The sequence below is a fragment of the Hyla sarda genome, chromosome 7 (assembly GCF_029499605.1).
Source record: "Hyla sarda isolate aHylSar1 chromosome 7, aHylSar1.hap1, whole genome shotgun sequence".
Classification (NCBI taxonomy): domain Eukaryota; kingdom Metazoa; phylum Chordata; class Amphibia; order Anura; family Hylidae; genus Hyla; species Hyla sarda.
In genome coordinates this window covers 86,703,569-86,725,636 of record NC_079195.1, presented here as the reverse complement: position 1 = coordinate 86,725,636, position 22,068 = coordinate 86,703,569, and the positions used below count along the sequence as shown (strand labels likewise).

General features: G+C 41.8%; 1 protein-coding gene and 1 long non-coding RNA gene across 2 annotated transcripts in view; one reads left to right on the top strand and one right to left on the bottom strand.

Annotated features, from left to right (window-relative positions):
- The window catches only part of PHYHIPL (phytanoyl-CoA 2-hydroxylase interacting protein like), a 187,093-nt gene that overhangs the window by 76,456 nt on the left and 88,569 nt on the right, over positions 1–22,068 (top strand). The gene's annotated exons all lie outside the window — the stretch shown is intronic.
- Positions 1,802–21,501, bottom strand: LOC130282064 (uncharacterized). Its single transcript, XR_008846233.1, has 3 exons — positions 21,263–21,501; positions 20,719–20,869; positions 1,802–2,059 (listed from the first exon to the last, which is right to left on the bottom strand). It is a non-coding gene; the product is annotated as an uncharacterized LOC130282064 (long non-coding RNA).

Genomic DNA, 22,068 nt, shown 5'->3' with positions numbered 1-22,068 from the left:
GAGGCCGTACCAATGCTTTATAAAGGGGGAGTATTATGTCCCTGTCCCTTGAGTCCATGCCTCTTTTGATACATGACAATATCCTGCCGGCTTTGGAAGCAGCAGCCTGCTTAAGGACAACCCCTTAAGGACAAAGGATGTAAATGTACATCCTGATGTTCTGGGATTTAGTGCACCAGGATGTACATTTAGGTCTTGTACATGACGGGAGCATCAGAACAAACACTCGCATCATGCACGTCAGGTCCCGGCTCTGCCGCAGGGATCCCATCATCCAACATGTCGGCCAGAGTTCCCCTCACCTGCACTGGCCGTCATCCTGGGGTCTCCTTCTGTGGTCTAACATCGAGCAGACCAGAGAAGAAGATGGCCGATAATACTGATCAGTGCTATGACTATGCATAGCACTGAACAGTATTATCAATCTATTGATTGCTATAAATAGACCCCTATGGAGACATTAACAGTAAAAATAGAAGTAAAAAAAATTGAAAAAGCCCCTCCTCCTTCTGCTGATTTACTTTCCACACGATTCCATGATGGCTAGGTATAGACATGTAAATTTTTTCTTGTGTTGATCTCATGCGCAACTTGTCTCCATTTAGAGAATTCAAGCCTTTTTATCCATGTTGAGATGTTATAGAATAGAATTTCTTTGCTTTTTTTTTTTTTATATTTCTTATAAGAAACACATCTTGCTTGGAACTACACTTATATTTACTGTGTCGAATTTTCTGGAAACATATTGTATACCTCATGTTCTCCTTTTTGACTATTATCAAAAAAATTGTCCTTTAAACGTTACGTTTACTGACATTTTTCTGTAAGTTATATTTTCAATAAAACTATTGAAAAGAAAAACCCCTCCTCCAATAAAAATGTAAATCCCCCCCCCTTTTTCCCATTTTACCCCCAAAAAGTGTAAAAAAAAAATGAATAAACATATTTGGTATTGCCGCGTGGACTTTGTATTAATACTTAATAAACAATTTAGTGTTTAGCAATACATTATAATGTTGCAGTCAGACATGAAATTAATTTCCATTGCTCAGACTTCTGCAGTTCTTCCACATTTGCTGGTAAGACAATGAGTATATTTAACCACGTCAAACATAACCTCTCCCTAAAGAAATTCGTGTGGCTTTGGAGAAGAGGAGGGGGCCGGGCTTCTATAATAATATTAGTTCAAACCATTGGGATTCACAGCTAAAGTGTCATACAGCACATGCGATTACATCTCTACTGAAAAATAAATGATTCTGAATGATGAAAATCTGAAGTCTCATTAGTGAGACAGAGGAGCAAATATCTGTCCAAAGTAGGTAAAGGCCAATTTTTTTTTGTTGAAAGTGGCAATGTAAAGTTAATAAAAAAAAGTTATACAATTTAAATTTGCTTTGTTGCTTTAGCTTCCTATCTGATGACCCATTGATGTAGATCTAAAATATTGTACCATCTTCAAAGTCACTCTCAGGTTGTTTACACTGTATTTTTGCCATAGGTTTTAGCTATATTCTGTAGACATGCATTTATACAGATGCAGGCAACAACAGCAAAGGGCAACTTTGGCCCTTGTTATTATTAGATCAATTACATATGATCTAATAGTAGGAAAAACTGTTATTTTTGTAAGGTAGCAGTGGCTCCTGTTGTTTGAAAGGTATCCATGCAGTTGCTCAAGTTGCTCATGTGGTGAGTCTGATCCTGGATCTGGACCTGGCTAAAATGTGATGTAATCCCTGGTTTACATTATTTACTAAGTGTGTAGTAAGTAATTTCAAAGGTTCTGCACATCTTTGAATGTATCTTTTATTTTTGTTTAGAATGCTACAAAAATAACATTTCTTCATAGGTCTTCATGAATAATTTTGTTCACTTTGTCTTCCACAGCCATTTGTTGTGTCCCATTGAGAGCAAATTCCAACAGAGAAGCTGCTTCGATGTGTTGTATCTCTCTGTTTTTGAAAGATTCTAAGCAGATCAAGGATATTCTTCAGGAAGGAAGGGCTAATAACAGGCTTTCTGGGGGATGTTGCTCTGTGTCAGACACCACGGGAGGCTGTAGAAAAGAAATCAAACAAAATCTTTAAAAAAAAACAAAAACAAAACCTATAGATAAAAGTTTTTTGCACCATAGTAAGTACTAAACTAAACTAGAAAAAATGCATTCAAAAGTGTCCATAGCTTTTAAACATCCTAAGATAAATAATAAGTAAATAGCATAAGGCAAGACTAGATGGATCAGGCTTTTTCTGCCATCACTTATCTATTTTCTGATGAAGATTAGGCTGTTGCTTTCATTTATTTAAAATGCACTGTTAAAATAGGAGCTGGAATCTGATTAGGAGCTGAGCCGTCACGCTCCCTCCCATAAACATGAATGGAGGGGGAGTGGCGCGACGTCACGTCCCCAGTCCCGGAAACCTGGAGGTTTCCGAAACTGGAGATTCAGCACCCGCATAGAATGTGGGTGCTGCAGGGAGATCGCGGGGGGTCTCAGCAGCGGGCCCCCCGTGATCAGACATCAGACAAAGGATAGGGGATAAAATGTTTTTATCCGGAATACCCCTTTAATTCCATTCCCTCTCCACATTTTTTTCTTTCAACAATATGTATATTTTGAGTAAAAAAAAAAATAGATAAGCCTACCAAGTTTCTCTTAAGAGATATTAGCTTGGAACTAACTTAGTTTAGACACAGTTGAATGTTTTTTGTCCATCTAGTGGTTCAAGGTGCCCAGCGTTTTAATAAGATTCATAACATTTTCATTAAGCTATTTCAGAACTTTACTCTTTTTGCTCCTCGGCTATTTAGATTGACTTGGTATGAATGATTATCTTGCGGTATAACCTAACCTTGCTTTAGCTTCAGTCTATGGAGAGATGACCTGTTAGGGGGATGGAGGAATGTGTGGATGTAATTTTCACTGTGACCTGATAAATTATTGGAAACCTAAAGGGAATCTGTCATCTATCTTTGCTGCTAATAGCTGCAGATGCCATTGGATAGCTGTTAGGGTATATAAACATAGAATGGTCCTTTCCTGGAGCTGAAGGTGGTTGCCAAACTTATAAAATTGCCTTTTTATTTTTCAGCCAGGTGTCAAGGAGTTGGCGCCGAACTGCTGAAGTGCCAGAGCCTGTAATCTACTTGCATGCCTTCAGCTTCCAGCCACTCCTTTACTGATGTTGGGACCTCTGTACTTGAGTCATGGAGGGGATGGGAGCTGAGGACGAATAAGGAGGGTTGCCAGGCAGCAGCTTAGCTCCACCTCCTTGACACTGCTCTAAGAAACAATATGGAATTTTTTATAATTTTGGCATCCAGTATCAGTTTCAGGAAAGGTATAGTTTGCTTTTATAATCTTACAGCTATCCAGTAGCGGCTCTTAGTAGAAAATAGAGCTGACAGATTTCCTTTAAAGGGAACCAATCATCAGATTTTACCCTATATAACGCTTGGCAAAGCGTTATATAGGGTAAAATGTTTATTTTCACCATTCCCGGGGGACGCCCCTGCCCCCAGGGATGGTGAAGATATGAAGTTATAAACTAGTCACCGCCGCCGCCGTAAGTAGTCACCTGGGCGGGGAGCTCTTCTCATCTACACCCGTTCTTCGGCCGGCAGCGATGCCCCCTCCGCTTGATTGATGGGCCGCGTCATTGTTCCGCTCACTGAACAGACGGAGCAAAGCGATGACGCGGCCCATCAATCAAGCGGAGGGGGCGTCGCTCCCGGCCGAAGAACGGGAGTAGGTGAGAAGAGCTCCCCGCCCAGGTGACTACTTACTGCGGCGGCGGTGACTAGTTTATAACTTCATATCTTCACCATCCCTGGGGGCAGGAGCGTCCCCCGGGAATGGTGAAAATATAGATTTTACCCTATATAACGCTTTACCAAGCATTATATAGGGTAAAATCTGATGATTGGTTCCCTTTAAATCAGTTTGTGCTAAAAACGGCATGCTGGCGCAGTTTTTGGCTACGTCGTATGGCCGTAATCTAAGGTTGCTAAGGGGGCTTTTAATTTTTACATGTGTTCCGTGGTCTTGATTAAAAATTATTATTACATGCAGTAATAAAGTGTAAGATGTTTTATGTGGCTCTCCAGGTTGCCTTTTGGCTAATATTGAGGTTTTTATCGTATCAAATATTATCATAAGGAATTCCTGAAAAAGGGCCAAATACTTTTTCACAGCTGCGTAAAATATTTGGACCAGAAATATGCAGAAATCCCATTCTATCTTATAATAATGTAATTGACTGTTTTTGCCCTTTTTTATTATTCTTTTGTGACTTTATAAATGGGATTAGTGCAGGTTTAAAGTAAAAGCAATTGTCAAAGTATAAAGCGAATGAATATGATATAATACAGAGGCATAACTAATGATAGTCTGCGAAGTCAGAATATTTTCCCAAATTAAATGAAAAACAAATTTGCTAAATTACTTTATTTATCTTTTTTGTTAAGCAATGAGGAATATTTATTTTGTCTTTCTTGTGAATTGCTGTTCATCTATCCGCATTTTTGAGGACTAATAAAATGTTCATTGTAATGTAAATGTCATCTTCCCGTCTTGTAGAGCCGCCGCCGTTGCTTTGTATTTTGGTGCTTTGGAATAAATGAGAGTGTGAAGGGAAGACGCGCCACCCAGAATGCTAATGACTTTGTTGAGCTGAGAATGTTTCCGTGATGTAGCTGACCATTTTACAATGCACCATTATTACCTATCATGAATGCCTATAATTAATTAATTCCAGCAGAATGAGCAGAAGCACGGGAAGTAAAAACAAAGGTTTTTATTAATATTTATCAGCCAGTTTATGCAGCTGTATATACAGGACACAAGTGCAGGATAGAGACAAATTGCGAGCCAAATACCATATGTTTCAATCCATTCAAAAGCCTTTTCATGGGGTCTTTGCATTGGAATGCAATTGGTTGTTGTGGGTAATACTTTGGATTTTTTATTACTGTTTTTTTTTATCCACGACCCCTTTCTTTACTATGGGCAGTTTCACATTTTGTATTTCTGCACCAATATTATGGCCATAAGTTTTACCCTGACAACTGGTCTGATGACCTGAATCAAAAGCATCATAAATCCCTCTGATGTAGTTAGTCAGGGCTATTAGACCTATGGTCAGGCCGGGACCTGTGGCCATCATACAATTGTGTAAAATTGACCTAAGTTATGTCTCTTAGTTAATACAAAAGTAATTACCTTTATTTTTTGGAAAACCTGTAAATGTTTTATAGGCAGATGCTTATCTTGGAAGTCTCAAGACTGAGTGCAAAGGCCCTTAAATAGTAATTGTGATTAGTAATAAAAATTAATATGTAACTTTATGTGTTAAATTTTGGCCACCAGGGGTCCTCCTTATGGTCCTGCCTGCAGATTGTCTCCTGCATCAGCCTGGCAGAGACAATAGTCAGGAAATGCAGGCGGGACCTCAGCTCAGCACAGTGTATAGAGTCTATAGAGCTGAATATTTTAGCTCCCTTTCCCTTTGAGCTGAGCTTGACTGTAAAGTAATGATGCTGTCAGTGCATAGTGCTGAATGTTGTGATGCATATCATGCTCCCTTATATTTCAGCTCCCTTTTGGAGCTGCACTGTAGAGTTCAGTGCTGAGAGCTGAGGGAGCGTGTGTGCGGTCTCAGCCAATCACAGCCCATCTCACACTGAACTGATCTTGACTGTGTGTAGCAGAGGGAGGGACTAAGTTCTCCCCAGCAGGGCTTCAGATGATGTCACAACTGCTGGGGAATGCCCCTTCCTAGCCTGCGGAGCTGACTGAGACTGAGCAAAAGATACAGAACAATATCAAGGTAGAAAAATAAAAAAAAAATAAAGGCAGGTGGTGGTTTATCATGATAAGGGGAGGGAACTGGAAGGATTTAAAAATGTATCAAGCTTATGACAGATACTTTTTAAGGTTGTTTATAGACATGGAAGAAGTTGTTGCGTACGTGTACTATGGATTCCCCTTCACAAACTAGCCGAAAATTACAGTATATCACATGTGAATGGGGTTTTGAAAACATCATCCATATGTAGTGGATGCATACTGCATTTCCTCCTTTTCAGTTTACAAGGATGAAACGGTGAATCTACAGCACAACACATGCAGATTTGCTGCAACATCACAGTGGATTTTCAATGAGATCCTTAGTGAGAATATTCCATGTTGTCCAAGCACACCCTAAGGCTAGGTTCACACTATGGAATTTTTGAGCGTAATTCTGCTCAGAATCCTATTGCTCTTAATGAGATTTCACCGTTCAGTGCAGCAGTGGACATTCCCCAGCTAAAATTCCTCTAATAAAAGAATGATTCTTTAGGCGGAATACTAGAGGAATACATTGATATCTATAGGGACTGCAATGTCCACATGGTCTTAGTGCTGACTGATTCCGTTGGCGCAGGCCACTCTCAGAATCTTTGTCTGGAATTTTTCCGACTAGAGATTCGACAGTATGATCCTTGCCTAAAGCTTCTCTCATCACAGATGCTCCTATAATACTGAAGCTACTTTAGTGATCTGCCACAGGGTTGTCCTGATGAAAGAATCAACACCTTTAACCAAAATCGCCTGTCACAAATTGGGTCTGAAGTCGTATGTAAGGAGTACACACCCTATGCACGCCTCCACCATGCCAAACCATGCCCCCTTCCAGGTTCCTCCCCACTTTTTGCTGCAAGTGCCGTATATCTAAAAGTTGCACATTTTGTTCCCAGAAAAAAACTAAATTTTTCTGCAAAATCTGTGACTAAACAAATAGGCCGCTAGCACAGCTTAGTTAATGTCTCCCATTATGTTTCCTTACAGAACTCTGATTGACCACAAACATATTTGCAGACCAAATATGTAAAAATAGCCTAGGCGGCCCAGAAGCTCGGAAGTCTCTGGTTACATTTTCTCCTGGTTTCAGTGTATTATTATAAAATATTGTCTGTCAGTAAATGAATCCATACAGCATATTAATCGCCCACACTGAACGTGTGAATTGTTATCACAGATGGGCAGCAGCAGCAGAATGAATTTACTTTGCAGAATCCATACATAAACAAGGCTGTCGCAGTTGTCGCCTATACTCTAAATGTACCAGTGGGGTTTTTTTTTTTTGGCAGAAAATTAATTTTTCTGCAAAAAATTACATTAAAATTTTAATCCACTGTTTCAAAGAAATCCATGGTGTTACTTTATCTGAAACTGACACATTTAAATGAGGGAACAGAAAACCACTTTCTACCAGTATGAACCTCTAAGGTAATTTACAGCTTGTTCAAGACCTGCTGTCCCTGTAGTATATGACTTTCTCTAATTAAACACCCTCATGAAAAAGTTAATTAAAATGCAGCAAATTTATAAAACTGAACTGTTTTATCCTCGTTTATGAAAAATAAAACCCAGGTTAATGACTGTGCACAGTATTTTCCTATTATAACACCAGGAGCATTGAAGCTAACATAAAATATATAGACTGCTCATGGGATATTGCTGAATCTATCAGGATCCCCTTGGACTATATGATCATTTTTACTTTATAGTAAAAACAGTGGCCCTATAAGCCACTACACCCAAAAAAATTAGTGTAAAAAAAACTACACATCCTTTAACTGTCTGCTACCGTGTTTCTCCGAAAATAAGACCGGGTCTTATATTAATTTTAGTCACCAAAAACACACTAGGGCTTATTTTTTACAGTACCGTATGTACATTGAACAACATTTAACAGTATTTACTCCCCCCCCCATCATCATCATCATATGATGGGTGCAGCTCTGCCCCCAACACACCCCCCCCCCTCCGGTTTATCAGCCCAGCGCTGCACCCCACATCGGGGGAGTAATCGTATGTCCCCCATGAGCGCTGCTTCTCGCCCCCCTGCCAAATAATTATCAGCCGCTGGGCTGTACTTTCTATTCCTGTACCCGGGCTGTAAATATTAAAAAACAAACTTTAACTTACCTTCGTCCTCCGTTCCCGCGTTGCTAAGGGACCAGCCTCATGGTCCCTCCGCTGTTCTTGCTGCTTCCTGGTGTTGTGACGTCTCAGAGCCTTCAGCCTATCACCGGCCGCAGCAATGTCCCTCCTCTGCCAATGATAGGCTGAGCCGACTGTCATGTAAGAAGCTGGCCGACTCCTTACATTACAATGTGCTCAGCCTATCATCGGCAGAGGCGGGACAACGCCAGGAAGCACAAGAGCAGCGGAAAACAGTGAGGCCGGTTCCTTAGCAACGGGGGAACGGAGGAAGAAGCTAAGTTAAAGTTTGTTTTTTAATATTTGCAGCCCGGGCATTGCCTAGGTTAGTGGTCTTCAACCTGCGGACCTCCAGATGTCGCAAAACTACAACTCCCAGCATGCCCGGACAGCCGTTGGCTGTCCGGGCATGCTGGGAGTTGTAGTTTTGCAACATCTGGAGGTCCGCAGGTTGAAGACCACTGGCCTAGGTCTTATTTTCGGGGTAGGGCTTATATTGCAGCCCACCCCGATAATACAGCTCGGGCTTATTTTTGGGGTAGGGTGTATTTTCGGGGAAACACGGTAGAATTTGGGTAAGGTCAACTATTGGGGGATTGCTTGAGAAATCAACACTTTGGTACCCACATACTGTTCTTGTACAGTAGCCCTCTCCTGTCTATGTTCACAAGTGTTGTATTTTAAAGGACACATATAGTTTTTAACTTTATTAGAACAACTGATTTCAAATAAGCCATGCGTTACATAAGTTGTTTCAGTGTTAGCACTCACACATTATCACTGTGGCTTAGGGAATAGTAGTGTTGCCTTATAACACTGGGGTCCTATGCTCATATACAATTGAGTTCGACTTCTGCATTAAAGGGATATTCCAAACATAAAAGACACATATACTTACCTTTCTTGCCCTCGCCACCGATCTTCTAATCTCATTGCACAGCCCTTGCTGTGGTTGGCTTGCACAGCATATCAGAGGCCAAGGGAAACCACTCTGTAGCAGGTGACTGGCTGAGCAGACAGTGCATGCACTGACCCTAAATACAGCATGCACCTTGTGGTAGCGGGATGATAAAGATTGGAACAGTTAGTATGGATACACAGATGCTGCTTCTTCCAGAAATTACTTCAGAGTGCGCAAAGTGGTATAATAACCAAGTAGCTTTTATTCTTCATACAATTACAAAATTATGACGCGTTTCGGGGCTGGCTTGCCCCTTCCTCGTGATTATCTGAAAAATGGGCAAGCCAGCCCCGAAACACGTCATTATCTTGTAATTGGATGCACAATAAAAGCTACTTGGTTATTTTACCATTTTGCACGCTCTGAAGTAATTTCTGGAAGAAGCAGTGCCTGGATTTCAGTTTTTTTCCCATATCTGTCTTTACATTGCAACTGGTCAGGCTGCCCCTTCCGGTGACCTGCAGGCTGAGCAGCTCTTCCCATCATGTCTGGTACTCCTCTTTTGGGGGCGGTATGCACATGATCTATAATCTTGAGGTGAGCGGCCACCTAGACTGATTGCCTGGGTGGTTTTCTTCTACCGCTGTATAGGATACCCCACCTCACTTGGGTAATACATGAGGTGCTGCCTCCCAGTTTTCTTTTTATCTCCTTCTATACAGTATGTATACATGGCTGGCAGGTAGCCAGAGGTAGTGTAGCAGATTATGTGTAGGTTTATTAATGGGGGTTATAGTGTCCAGTGACTGCAGTGTAATATCCCGTTGTTACTGACAGTGGGGCGTAGAGGCCGTCTTGCCCCCTCCCATAGACTTGCATTGAGGGGGAGTGGTGTGATGTCCCAAGGGGAGTGGTCGTGATATCAAGACCCTGCTGCCCGCTCCAAGTGTTCGGAACAATATGTTCAGAATACTGGGGCAGGGGAGCCCGGATTGGTTGAAGAGGGACATGTAACATCTTACCAGCTTTACAATGGATTGTGGGTGCAGACAGTTAACCCCTTATACTATGTTTAGGACAGTGCGTGCAAGATACAAAAAAAAAAAAAACTGAATAAAATACATTTGCATTGCAAGACTTATAAGACATAGACCTAAGTTTGAGTTAGGGAGCTCTGAGGCAACAGCCACCCGAATAGGGTTTATAGTAGCACAAGGTGACCCCACTCTGAGACACCACAGGCTTGTCAAGCTGCACATACAGTGCATTAAATCTTACCAAGTCTGATCCAGCCATATCTGTGTTTACATTGTAGTGTTCCTTATTTCCATGAAAATAGCTTTTGTAACCTGGCCAGGCGTTGCTCTTACAGTCATATAGGTGGGGAGATGGGGAAGGGTCCGCTATGATCCAGGGCTACACCGCCCTTATGTCATGACACATAGGCCTCACCCACGGTGCATCTGCATAGTTCTCCTGTGCAAGCTGTCAATCAGCAGTGTGACATGAGCAGCCCCACCTCTACAACTGTTTGGATTACTCCTGACAAGGTTACCAAAAGCTATTTTTATGGAGGTAAAGAACACTACAATGGAAACGAAGGTATGGCTAGATTAGACTTAAACCTTAATGCACTGTGTATGCAGCCTAACAAATCAATCTTACGTGACAGATTGTTTGCGTATGGGTACTCCAATTTCCTCCTGTATTCCAGAAACAAACTCATCTGAGGTTGTATTGCTATCTATAAAAAATTGGGCCTAGAGTGTGTGTTCCAATGGGGACAGTGACTAATGTTAATGAAAGAGGGGAAGGGAGGAGGGAGAGAGAGAGACACTGTTCTATATTATTACTCAATGCTGCTGCTTTTGAGGGTGTGGTATTTATATTGATTTACAAATCATAAAATCTGCAGCAAATCCAGTAGATGTGAACATACCCTTATGCATGAGCACCACACAGGCTTTTCCCTGAAATGAGGCGTAATGCTGGCATCTCGTCTCTGCTGTCATTCAGCTTTTTTTGTGAGCGCTCCACTCTTGGATAAAGTTGAAGGCACAGACACAGCATAGGGATATTTGGGGGATATAGTTCACTGTATAGAATCGGGATAAATGCAGAAAATATCCAGCAACCTACACTTATCCCAATATAAGGATCTGTTATATTATAATTGTTATTGCCAGACAGAGCAGGGACGACGTTTGACATCTATTCCCCGTTCTGCCATGATGCAATGCGTCCTGCTGTATGCCAGGATGGCTGCTTCTCTAGTAAAATAACAGGAATAATTAGTAAAATCTTGATTTTACCATATAGGAATGTCATTTTTACTATGCAGTATTTAATTTTTTATTTTTGGGGAAGTATTCACATGCTATCTATAACTATTCTCTTGCTATCTAATATCCCATCCCATGACAGGTGCTATTGGAACAAGATACTCTGTTATACACGTCTGCTTTTTTATTGGTGATCAGCTTTAATGTGTTTAAATGCTATGACTGATCAGAGCTCATTTAGCTTATAGCAGATGTAGATTGCAGCTCTCAAATGACACTTCAGGGAACTGTATAGTGGGTGTAAATGCACTAACAAACTCACCTCTATTAGGACATCTTAAACATGCTTCATCTTAAACGAGTCTGCCCTAGAGACAGATATAGTTAGACGGATTCATTGAGTACAGGACAATGGTATACATACCAGAGCAGCAGACCATGCGGCTGTTAGTGTCCTTGTGGTTCAATGCCCTTGGGTACCCAGTAGTGAGAACTCTGTACCGGACTGTCGTCTCCAGAGGAACTTCATTGGGGAATTTACCCACTGGTCATTGAAAGAGCATGAAGGGAAACAATTCTAGACTCTTCTGTCAGTGGCAAAACTATTCATGTCCAGCTGAAGGAATGCATTGAGAATGTCGCAAAAAAATCCTAAATTTCTTCTAGTTAGGTTCCTAAACAATGTGTTCTAATGATGTACAGTAAAGGGGTATTCCGGGCAAAAACATTTTATCCCCTATCCAAAGGATAGAGGATAAGATGTCTGATCGCGGGTGGCCCGCTGCTGGGGACCCCCGCAATCTTGTGTTCGCCACCCACCTGTTTGAGCTGCACGCCGCGGTGCCAGCTCACAAACAGCCAGGTGGTGACCACGGGGGCGGAGTATGGTGGCATCACAACTCCGCCCCCGTGTGACGTCACCCCCCGCCCCTGCTATGCAAGTCTATGGGAGGGGGCGTGACGGCTGTCACGCCCCCTCCCATAGACTTGCATAGCGGGGGCGGGAGGTGACGTCACAAGGGGGCGGAGTCGTGACATCACCATACTCCGTCCCCTTTAAAGTTGAGGATGTGGGAATATGCCATACTGAATTGTTCTCATCTCTAAAGAATTATCTGATAAATATTTGCCCCTGGTCACAAGTTGAAGCTATCACTTATTCAATGCATTCAATGCAGGTGCTGAATCTCCAGTTTCGTAAACCTCCGGGTTTCCAGGACTGGGGACGTGATGTCACGCCACGCCCCCTCCATTCATGTCTATGGGAGGGGGCGTGGCGGCCGTCACGCCCCCTCCCATAGACATGAATGGAGGGGGCGTGGCGTGACGTCACGTCCCCAGTCCCGGAAACCCGGAGGTTTACGAAACTGGAGATTCAGCACCCGCATTGGGGGGGTTCTCAGCAGCAGGCCCCCCTTGATCAGACATCTTATCCCCTATCCTTTGGATAGTGGATAAAATGTTTTTGCCCGGAATACCCCTTTAATCCTTACTTTTGTATTGCATTTCTTTAAGTATTTGAAGGTCATTACCTCTTCAGATCTTTACTAGCAAAGACAAAGATTACTTAAAAAGATGATTTAATAGGAAGCATATTAGCAAAGCAGATTGTAAGGAACCATTTTTTCCAAGCTTGACATAATGCATCCGACAGATATTTACTTACACATGAACAGATTGTCCCAGTGTAAGGGAGTGGCTGAAAGTATAAGCCAATATCATTTGCATATATATTTGCATACGTTACACATTCAACTAACAAGTGACTTAGAGACACTCATGTTATGTAATTTTTATAATGTGCTCTTTAAGCTGCAACAGTGTATTGCAACATTGGCCCTGACTTACTAAGAGTGGAGTGGAGTTTTCTTTATTGTGTTTTTTCCCCAACAGATATTTTTCCACGGTATTTACTAAGGTTTCCCTACGTTTTTCACTTTTCCCTACGCTTTGCTTTTTTTACACGTGCTCTGATCTGTGGGTTTTTCCGGAGCTCAAATTTGTGTTTCTAATGAATGTTAATAATTGATACTTTGCATAACTGCTCTAAGATTTCATTTCATCCCTTTGTTGTCACGGGCATTTCTCTGCTATTTGTCAGCTTACTCTTCTCGCTCCATACATTATTGTGCGTTACTTAAAGGGTACCTCTCATCAAATAAACTTTTGATATATTTTAGATTAATGAATGTTGAATAACTTTCCAATAGCATGTTAATGAAAAATATGCTTCTTTCTATTGTATTTTTCCCGATCAGTCCTGTCAGCAAGCATTTCTGACTCATGCTGGAGTCCTAAACACTCAGAGCTGCCAGCCTGCTTCGTTCACAGCCAAACAGGCTGCGAACAAAGCAGGCTGGCAGCTCTGAGTGTTCTCCTTTGTGAACAAAGCAGACTGGCAGCTCGTAGTGTTTAGGACTCCAGCATGAGTCTGAAATGCTTGCTGCCAGGACTGGTAGGGAGACCTCTAGTGGTCATTTCTTCAAAGTGGAAAATTAAATAGAAAGAAGCATATTTTTTAATAACATGCAATTGTAAAGTTATTCTGCATACATTAATCTATAATATATCAAAAGTTTTTTTGATGAGAGGTACCCTTTAAGCACTCATTACAGGTTCTTATTAGCATGGTTACACATACAGAAGCTTTCCAAGAGAACATCCTTGCTTTTTAACCATGTGAAGGCTTTTCTAGCATCACTTGGCCATCCTACAGTACAAAAAGGATAGAAAATTTGGGTTGCCCAGAAATAAAAACATGGGTCAGTTTTGTTTTAAAACCTTGCCACACCTGTCTATGTGTTGCATCTGATATTTTTGCTCACACCCCATTCACTTAAAAGGGTACTCTGGCCTAATTTTTTATTTATCCTATATTTATCCTTTAACTTACCTTCTGTCACTCCCCGGTGCACTTGATATCGCTCTTCCATCCTCCTCCCCTGGTTTTCTTCCTGGTTTTGGGGCCCGACATGTGACACTACGTTCATTTAATCACCGTCTGCAGTGATGTCCAGCCTTGACCAGCAATATGCTAAACGGGAGTATCATGTGACAGGCCTAGGCCCAGCCTTCTTCCTGGTGCCCAAGCTGTTACATCACACTGTCGCTCAGTCTATGACTGGCTAAGGCTGGGTTCACACCACGTTTTTCAAATACAATAACCGTATACGGTTTTCCGCAAAAAAACGTATATGACCGTATCCGAAACCGTATGCATAGAGAATGCATTGTAAACCGTATTCCAAATGTTGTGTACGGTTGCATCCGTTTTGCCTCGGATACGGTTTTGCCGATTTTTCAATCGTAGGCTAAAACGCTGTCGACCGCGTTTTTGCCTCCAGTTGGAAAACCGTATGCGAATCGTATGCGGTTCTTTTAACATTGTTGTCTATGAGAACCGTACACAGAATTTCAGAATACGGTTGCACACGGTTTTTCTAATCCGTTTTTGGAGTTGACACATGCGCAGATTGGAATTTCAATAGGACAATAGTAACTATTAAATTGCTGGAAAACTAATTCCAACAAAATAGAAAAACCGTTGGCAAAAACTGATGCAAATGGATAGAACCGTACAGGGAAAAACCGTATACGTTTTAATTTGGAGTCATACGGTTGCATACGGTTTGTGCCATACGTTTTTTAGCGGAAAACCGTATACGGTAACCATATTTGAAAAACGTGTTGTGAACCCAGCCTAAGGGGGATATCACATAAGTTGAGCCACAGTGTGACATGTTAAACAGCTGTGAATGAGAGAAACAGGCGCTCCACAGAGTAGTAACGTAAGAACCCGTGGTGAAATAATTATTATACAAAATACTTGCTCACCCTGGATGGTTGTGCAAATTCATACACAACAATGATGTAAGCGTAAGATAATAGTAGGTCGACTGCTGCCCTCCGGTAGGTATTTGCAGTGTAGAATAAGGCTTCAAAGGAACTCTGCCTAATTGGCGCTGAACGACCACAACAGGTGAATGGTTAAAAGGAATTTATTTGACCAGAATGCAACGCGTTTCGCTGCGCATGCACAGCGAAACGCGTTGCATTCTGGTCAAATAAATTCCTTTTAACCATTCACCTGTGGTGGTCGTTCAGCGCCGATTGAGCCGGGTTCCTTTGAAGCCTTATCCTACAATGTTAAAGGAGTAGTCCAGTAGTGACCAAGTGGTGAACAACTTATCCCCTATCCTAAGGATAGGGGATAAGTTGCAGATCGCGGGGGGTCCGACCGCTGGGGCCCCCCGCGATCTCCTGTACGGGGCCCCGGCAGCCCGCGCGAAGGGGGCGTGTCGACCCCGCACAAAGCGGCGGCCGACACGCCCCCTCAATACAACTCTATGGCTTCGGCAATCTCCGGCTCTGCCATAGCGATGTATTGAGGGGGCGTGTCAGCCACCGCTTCGTGCGGGGGGTCGACACCCGATATCTGGCCGGAGAGCCTGGCCCCCGTACAGAGAGATCACAGGGGGCCCCAGCGGTCGGACCCCCCCGCAATCTCAAACTTATCCCCTATCCTTAGGATAGGGGATAAGTTTTTTACCACTGGACTACCCCTTAAAACAGCTGGTCAGTGGGGATGCCGGAAGTTGGACCCCTGCTAATCTTATATTGAGAGAGAGGATAGGCCATCAATTTTATAATGCTGAAGTACCACTTTAAAAGGGGCTGAGTGGCAATACTAGACACACACAATGGACAGGAAGAAAGCAACAACAAAAAAAAAACATCTTTTTAACCTTAAACACAATATTGTTGTAATTATCCGTGTTTTCCATCTTGAGCAGCATGTTGTTTAAAACCTATAAATGGCTCTTTTATAGTACACTGAATGAATTGATAATGGATGATGTTAACACTGTCATTGAAAAGAATAGGTCAGTGCCCAATGGAGAATAATAACACTTTTCTAATGGGAAAATGTGGCAGGATGGATGCGTGCCTGCCTCCGGTTACAAATAGAAAATCGGTCAGCATTGGCAAGCAGAATTATTTGCATGTATCATACTCCAGATTTACGTGTAAGTATATAATAACTCTGGTTGATTATGCAGTCAGAATATATTTGACGGTATCAGATCGGTATATGGTTTTGTCATCTGTTTTATTAAAGGGGTAGTGCAGAATTATTTGTGGGGGTTCTGCAGAAGCATTGTAGTTTTCTTTTTAGAAACTGCAACACAATGGCCCTTATTTACTAAGAGCGGAGTGTAGGTTTCTTTGTGGATTTTCATTCCCTACAATTTATTTTCCATGGTATTTACTAAGGTTTCCCTACATTTTCCACTTTCCCTACATTTTACTTTTTTTTTTTTACACATACTCTGATCTGTCGGGTTTTCCTCAGCTCAAATCCACCACATTTTATGTGGAAACCTTAGTAAATATGTAGTTTTTTTGTGAAAATGTCGGGAACACGCCTCTTTCCAGAGACCACGCCCTCTTTTCCTGGCGGCCACAGCCCCTTTTCGGGTTTTCTTAGCCAAATGGAGAGTTAGTCAGGTTTTTTCAATTCTGGCGCAAAATCTGGCGCAGACAGAATTCCTGGCGCTCAACAAAACATGTCGGGTTTGCAATAGTAAATGAGGGCCAATGTGTAAATGTTTGTATTGTTCACTTTATTAATCCTTTAGTGACCAGCCATATGGTGGGAGCTCCGCTGTCATCATGACAAACCTCTAATCTTGTTAGGTTGACCTCCTACATGGCGTGATCAGATCATGACTGCAGTATGGTTTGGAATTGTGAGGCACTGTTAGCCAGGTGCCGATGGGTTTTCATGGGAGCCAGGGGGCTTCTGTAGGCGCCTGTAAATAGCCATGCCAGAGTCTGACAGGCATAAAACAATGCACTACAATAGCAATGCAGTGTGTTATAGGAGAGATATCAGAAAATTTCATGTAAAAAGTTAAAAAGTAAAAAAAAAAAAAGTTTAAAGGGGTGTTCCAGGAAAAAACTTTTGTTTTTATATCAACTGGCTCCAGAAAGTTAAACAGATTTGTAAATTACTTCTATTAAAAAATCATATTCCTTCCAATAATTATCAGCTGCTCAAGTTGTTCTTTTCTGTCTGGCAACAGTTCTCTCTGCTGACATCTCTGCTTGTCTCAGGAACTGCACAGAGTAGAAGAGGTTTGCTATGGGGATTTTCTTCTACTCTGGACAGTTCCCGAGACAGGTGTCATCAGAGAGCACTTAGACAGAAAAGAACAACTCAACTTCAGCAGCCCATAAGTACTGAAAGGATTAAGATTTTTTTAATAGAAGTAATTTACAAATCTGTTTAACTTTCTGGGGCCAGTTGATGTATACATTTTTTTTTCCTGGATGACCCCTTTAATGAATAAAAGTCTATTGTTTATTGTAATTCCCCCATCCTCCAAAAATACATGTATTGCCCTTAGAAAATGTATTTATATATCTTTATATATAAAATGTAAAGAATTTAAAAAACACAAAAACATATTTAGTATTGCCCCGTCCATAACTTTAAAAGTATATAATTATTTATCCCTCTCTGTCAAACAAAATAAAGAATAAATTATATAAAATAAATATGGATATTTTTAAATTGGACTTCAAAAAATGAAAGGTAATAGCAATCAAAATTAATATGTACCAATAAATCTCTTACCCCCCCCCCCAAAAAAAAAAAAAAAAAAAAGATTAAAAGTTGATCAAGTTTTACAAACCCACAAAGTGTACAACTTGTACTTTTACAAAAAAAAATTCTCCATATATTTATATTTTCCATTACTGTTCAATAAACTTCTGGCTTTGGCTTAAAAACTGCAGTGGCAGTTTTCCAAAAGTCACCAGAAAAAAAACCTGTGTGTAAACTAGGGATCGACGAATATCGATTTTTTTAGGGCCGATACGATAATCTGTGACCTTTCAGGCCGATAGCCGATAATCTATACCGATATTCCGGTATAAGTTATCGGCTATTCCCCCCCCCCGGCCCCGAAGAAGCAGCTACAGATCAATGATTTAAAGTGGGCGCTTTAAAGCGGGGGCTTTAAATCAATGAACTGCAGCGGCTTTTGCGGGCCCAGAGACCGATAATCTGTCAATCCCTAGTGGAAACCTAGCCTCACAGTATACTAGGTCTTCACAAGCCTATTCTTGGCATACCTATAGTATATTGATAAATCAGGCTGCTTTATACTTACAAATATTGCCTTTGTAATTTCTCTGGGAGTCAGGCCAACAGTGGCTGAGGCAGGGCCCGGGGTCTGCTATGCTCTGGGGCTGCACCCCCTCTCTCCGCTAATGTCGCAATGTTGATTGACATAGAGCACACACGCAAGAGAAGTACACAGGGCTGCTGCGGGCAGACGAGCCCTATGTGCCAATCTACAAAATATTGTAGCCAGAGAGAAGCGGCGACCTCAGCGCACAGCAGACACTGTTCACCGTCTCACCAACTGTTGGCCCAACTCCTGGAGGAATTACAAAGGCATTATTTGTGAGTATGAAGCAGCCTGTTTTATCAATACAGGTATGCCTAGAACAGGCCTGTGAATACCTAGTGCACTGTGTGTGCAGCTTCACAAGCCTGTTCTAGGTGACAGTGGCACTGTTATTTCATCTACTATAATATATTATGACTCTCAGACTCATGGTAGAGAGATCTCAATACAAAGATTGGATTGTTTTTCACCCATGTTCTTCAAAATTTGGGAAACTTGGGTGGTATTCTAGAAATTTACATCTGTAGCAATTTTATATTTTGTTTATCTCATTTTTACAAGTGTGAGCATTTCAATAATAGAGCACAAAAGGATTGATGTACCTATAGGGTTTACAGATGGGGCCCAAAGCCTAGGGGAGTCATCACCCGGGGTCACAGTCATTGATGACCTGAAAAGTAGATGTGGAATAGTAAAGCTTAAAGGGGTACTCCGCTGCTCGGCGTTTGGAACAAACTGTTCAGAACGATGGAGCTGGCGCCAGGAGCTTGTGATGTCATAGCCATGCCCCCTCAATGCAACTGTGGGGGTTAGACTCAGGACCCTAGGACAGGCAGGGGGAGAGAAGCGGGCGCCCGCTTTAAATCCTTGATCTGCAACGGCTTCTGCCCCGCCGGGGGGAGGTTGAAATAGCCGATGACTTATACCGGAATATCGGTATAAGTTATCGGCTATCGGTCGGAAAGGTGACAGATTATTGGTATCGGCCCTAAAAAATCGATATTGGTCGATCCCTAGTCTTAAACTTCAAAGAGGTGCAAAGCTTCCATTGTAGGTTTTCTCTATGTTTCACCCCTTGTTTTGACTTACAAATACTGATGCAAAAATATATCCTGAAATTCTGCCATGTGGAAGTGGCCCCCAAGCTACTGCTATGGTCGGCCATGAGAAAATCTAATTGCTAAGCACTCAGGCTGTCTTAGTTTACAGCAGTGTGAGTTCCCATCAAATACAATAAGATGTGGTTGGCGGTACAGTGGAAGGGTCCATAATCTTATATAGACATATTTATGTCTGCGTGTTGACAGATTTAGCTTAGATTCAAGTTTTTGCTGTATACCTTTCTCTGCCCCAACACTCGCAGGCATGTATTGCATTGTTCCTCTTATGAGATGTTGATGCTTGTAGGCTAGTACAGAAGTTACATATTGCTGTTTTGACATAAGAGCTAGAATAACATATAAAGATTGTTTATAAATTACGCACAACAGATACTGTCAAGATCAACACGACGATTGAAGCAAGTAGAGACAGGACAGGGTGGAGTACAGATGGTGGTAAGTATTTCTAAATAGTGTAGGTGATCTTGACACAACAAAAAGTGATAAATGAAAAACATGGATGAAATGAACCAATACCGAAAAAACAGAAGAAGTGATAAGATTAGTGATAGCTTCATCTTTGTGACCAGGGGCAAATATTTATCAGATAATTCTTTAGAGATGAGAACAATTCAGTATGGCGTATTGCCACATCCTCAACTTTAAAGGGGACGGAGTATGGTGACGTCACGACTCCGCCCCCTTGTGATGTCACCTCCCGCCCCCGCTATGCAAGTCTATGGGAGGGGGCGTGACAGCCGTCACGCCCCCTCCCATAGACTTGCATGGCGGGTGTGACGTCACACGGGGGCGGAGTCGTGACGTCACCATACTCCGTCCCCGTGGTCACCACCCGGCTGTTTGTGAGCCGGCACCGCGGCGTGCAGCTCAAACAGGTGGGTGGCGAACACAAGATTGCGGGGGTCCCCAGCGGCGGGACCCCTGCGGTGAGACATCTTATCCCCTATCCTTTGGATAGGGGATAAGATGTTTCAGGGCCAGAGTACCCCTTTAAGGTGTGTAGTTCCTTATTGGCTGTTGTATGGATTCCTTTAAGTAATAATGTACACATATGTTTTTTGTAAGTGGGCAGAACCAGTGACTTTGTCAGGACAAGCCTCTTATAGACTATATAGTCTTTTTTAAATACTTTACCACGCCATTTCAATAAAATTAGATTTACAAGATTATCTCACAGCAGTAAATTTTCCATATATTATCCATTCTGATGCTATAGTTGAGTTACCTGTACCTCCTGGTCTTCTGGCTGCGAGTTTCTTGTTCCCTTCTTAATATCCCATTCACTGTGCATGTTTGTTGACTTACAGCATCTATATATTGATCTGTCACTGTAAGGATGTCTCACAGAGGGTATGGGAACTAAAGTGGAAATGATGCTGTAGGTTTACATTGGACGCAGCAGTATAGGCAGAAAGAACAATCGGCAAATAAAATTTGGAAATACAACAAAGTAGTACTGATAAGAAAAGCATAACCAAAATATATTGGGGGAGATTTATCAAAACATGTCCAGAGGAAAAGTTGTTGAGTTGCCCATAGCAACCAATCAGATCGCTTCTTTCATTTTTGAAAAGGCCTCTGAAAAATTAAAGAAGATCTGATTGGTTGCTATGGGCAACTGCATCACTCTTTCTCTACACAAGTTTTGATAAATCTCCCCCCCCCATTGGATCTATATGCCATGGCCTTTATCTCAGATTCCAAAAACAAATTTTACATTTTTTTTGAGTTTCTAAACCAAAGGGGAACACTCTTAAAAGTTTCCCAACCCATTCACAGCTGTTCATAGGATTCCATTTCTAAAGCAGATCTTGTGATAATGCACCATTGAGCTTCAGAGCATAGACCCTGCAGTATACAGTATGTTCTTGGGTAAATGAGGATTTCACGGTTTATGGAAGCGTCCGGGATAGGTAGAAAGATGAACTATTTTGGTAAGGGAATAAAAGAGTTTTGCCATACACATATGAGACTCTATAGGGGGAGATTTATCAAAACCTGTCCAAAGGAAAAGTTGCCCAGTTGCCAATAGCAACCAATCAGATTCCTTCTTTCATTTTTAACAAGGCCTCTGCAAAGTGAAAGAAGCAATCTGATTGGTTGCTATGGGCAACTGGGCAACATTTCCTTTGCACAGGTTTTGATAAATCTCCCCCTATAATGTTTATCGGCTATGTTAAAAAGATATGTTTGGTTCAAGTCAATAGAACTGAGCTGTAATATGACACATAACCAGGATGCTTGATCTGTTATTGCCGTTCCCACCCAGTCAGGTCAAAGGAGAGGCGCTCCAAAACTAGACACTGCCCATGGACACGAGTGAAGCTGTTTCTGTAAAAAAAAAAAAAAAAGAAAAAAAAAAAGAGCAAATTTTTCTAACTCTTAACAACCTTTTCAACTAAAAGAGGTTTTCTGGGCTATATGATTAATTGCTATCCTTAGGATAGGTCACTACACAGTAAATGGGGCCTGTTGGCTCCGTTTGTTTGAATTGGAGGTTGAGCAGCAGTAACATGGCGTCACCACTACACAGTGAGTAGAGCTGCCTGCTTCTACACTATAGGACATCAATCAT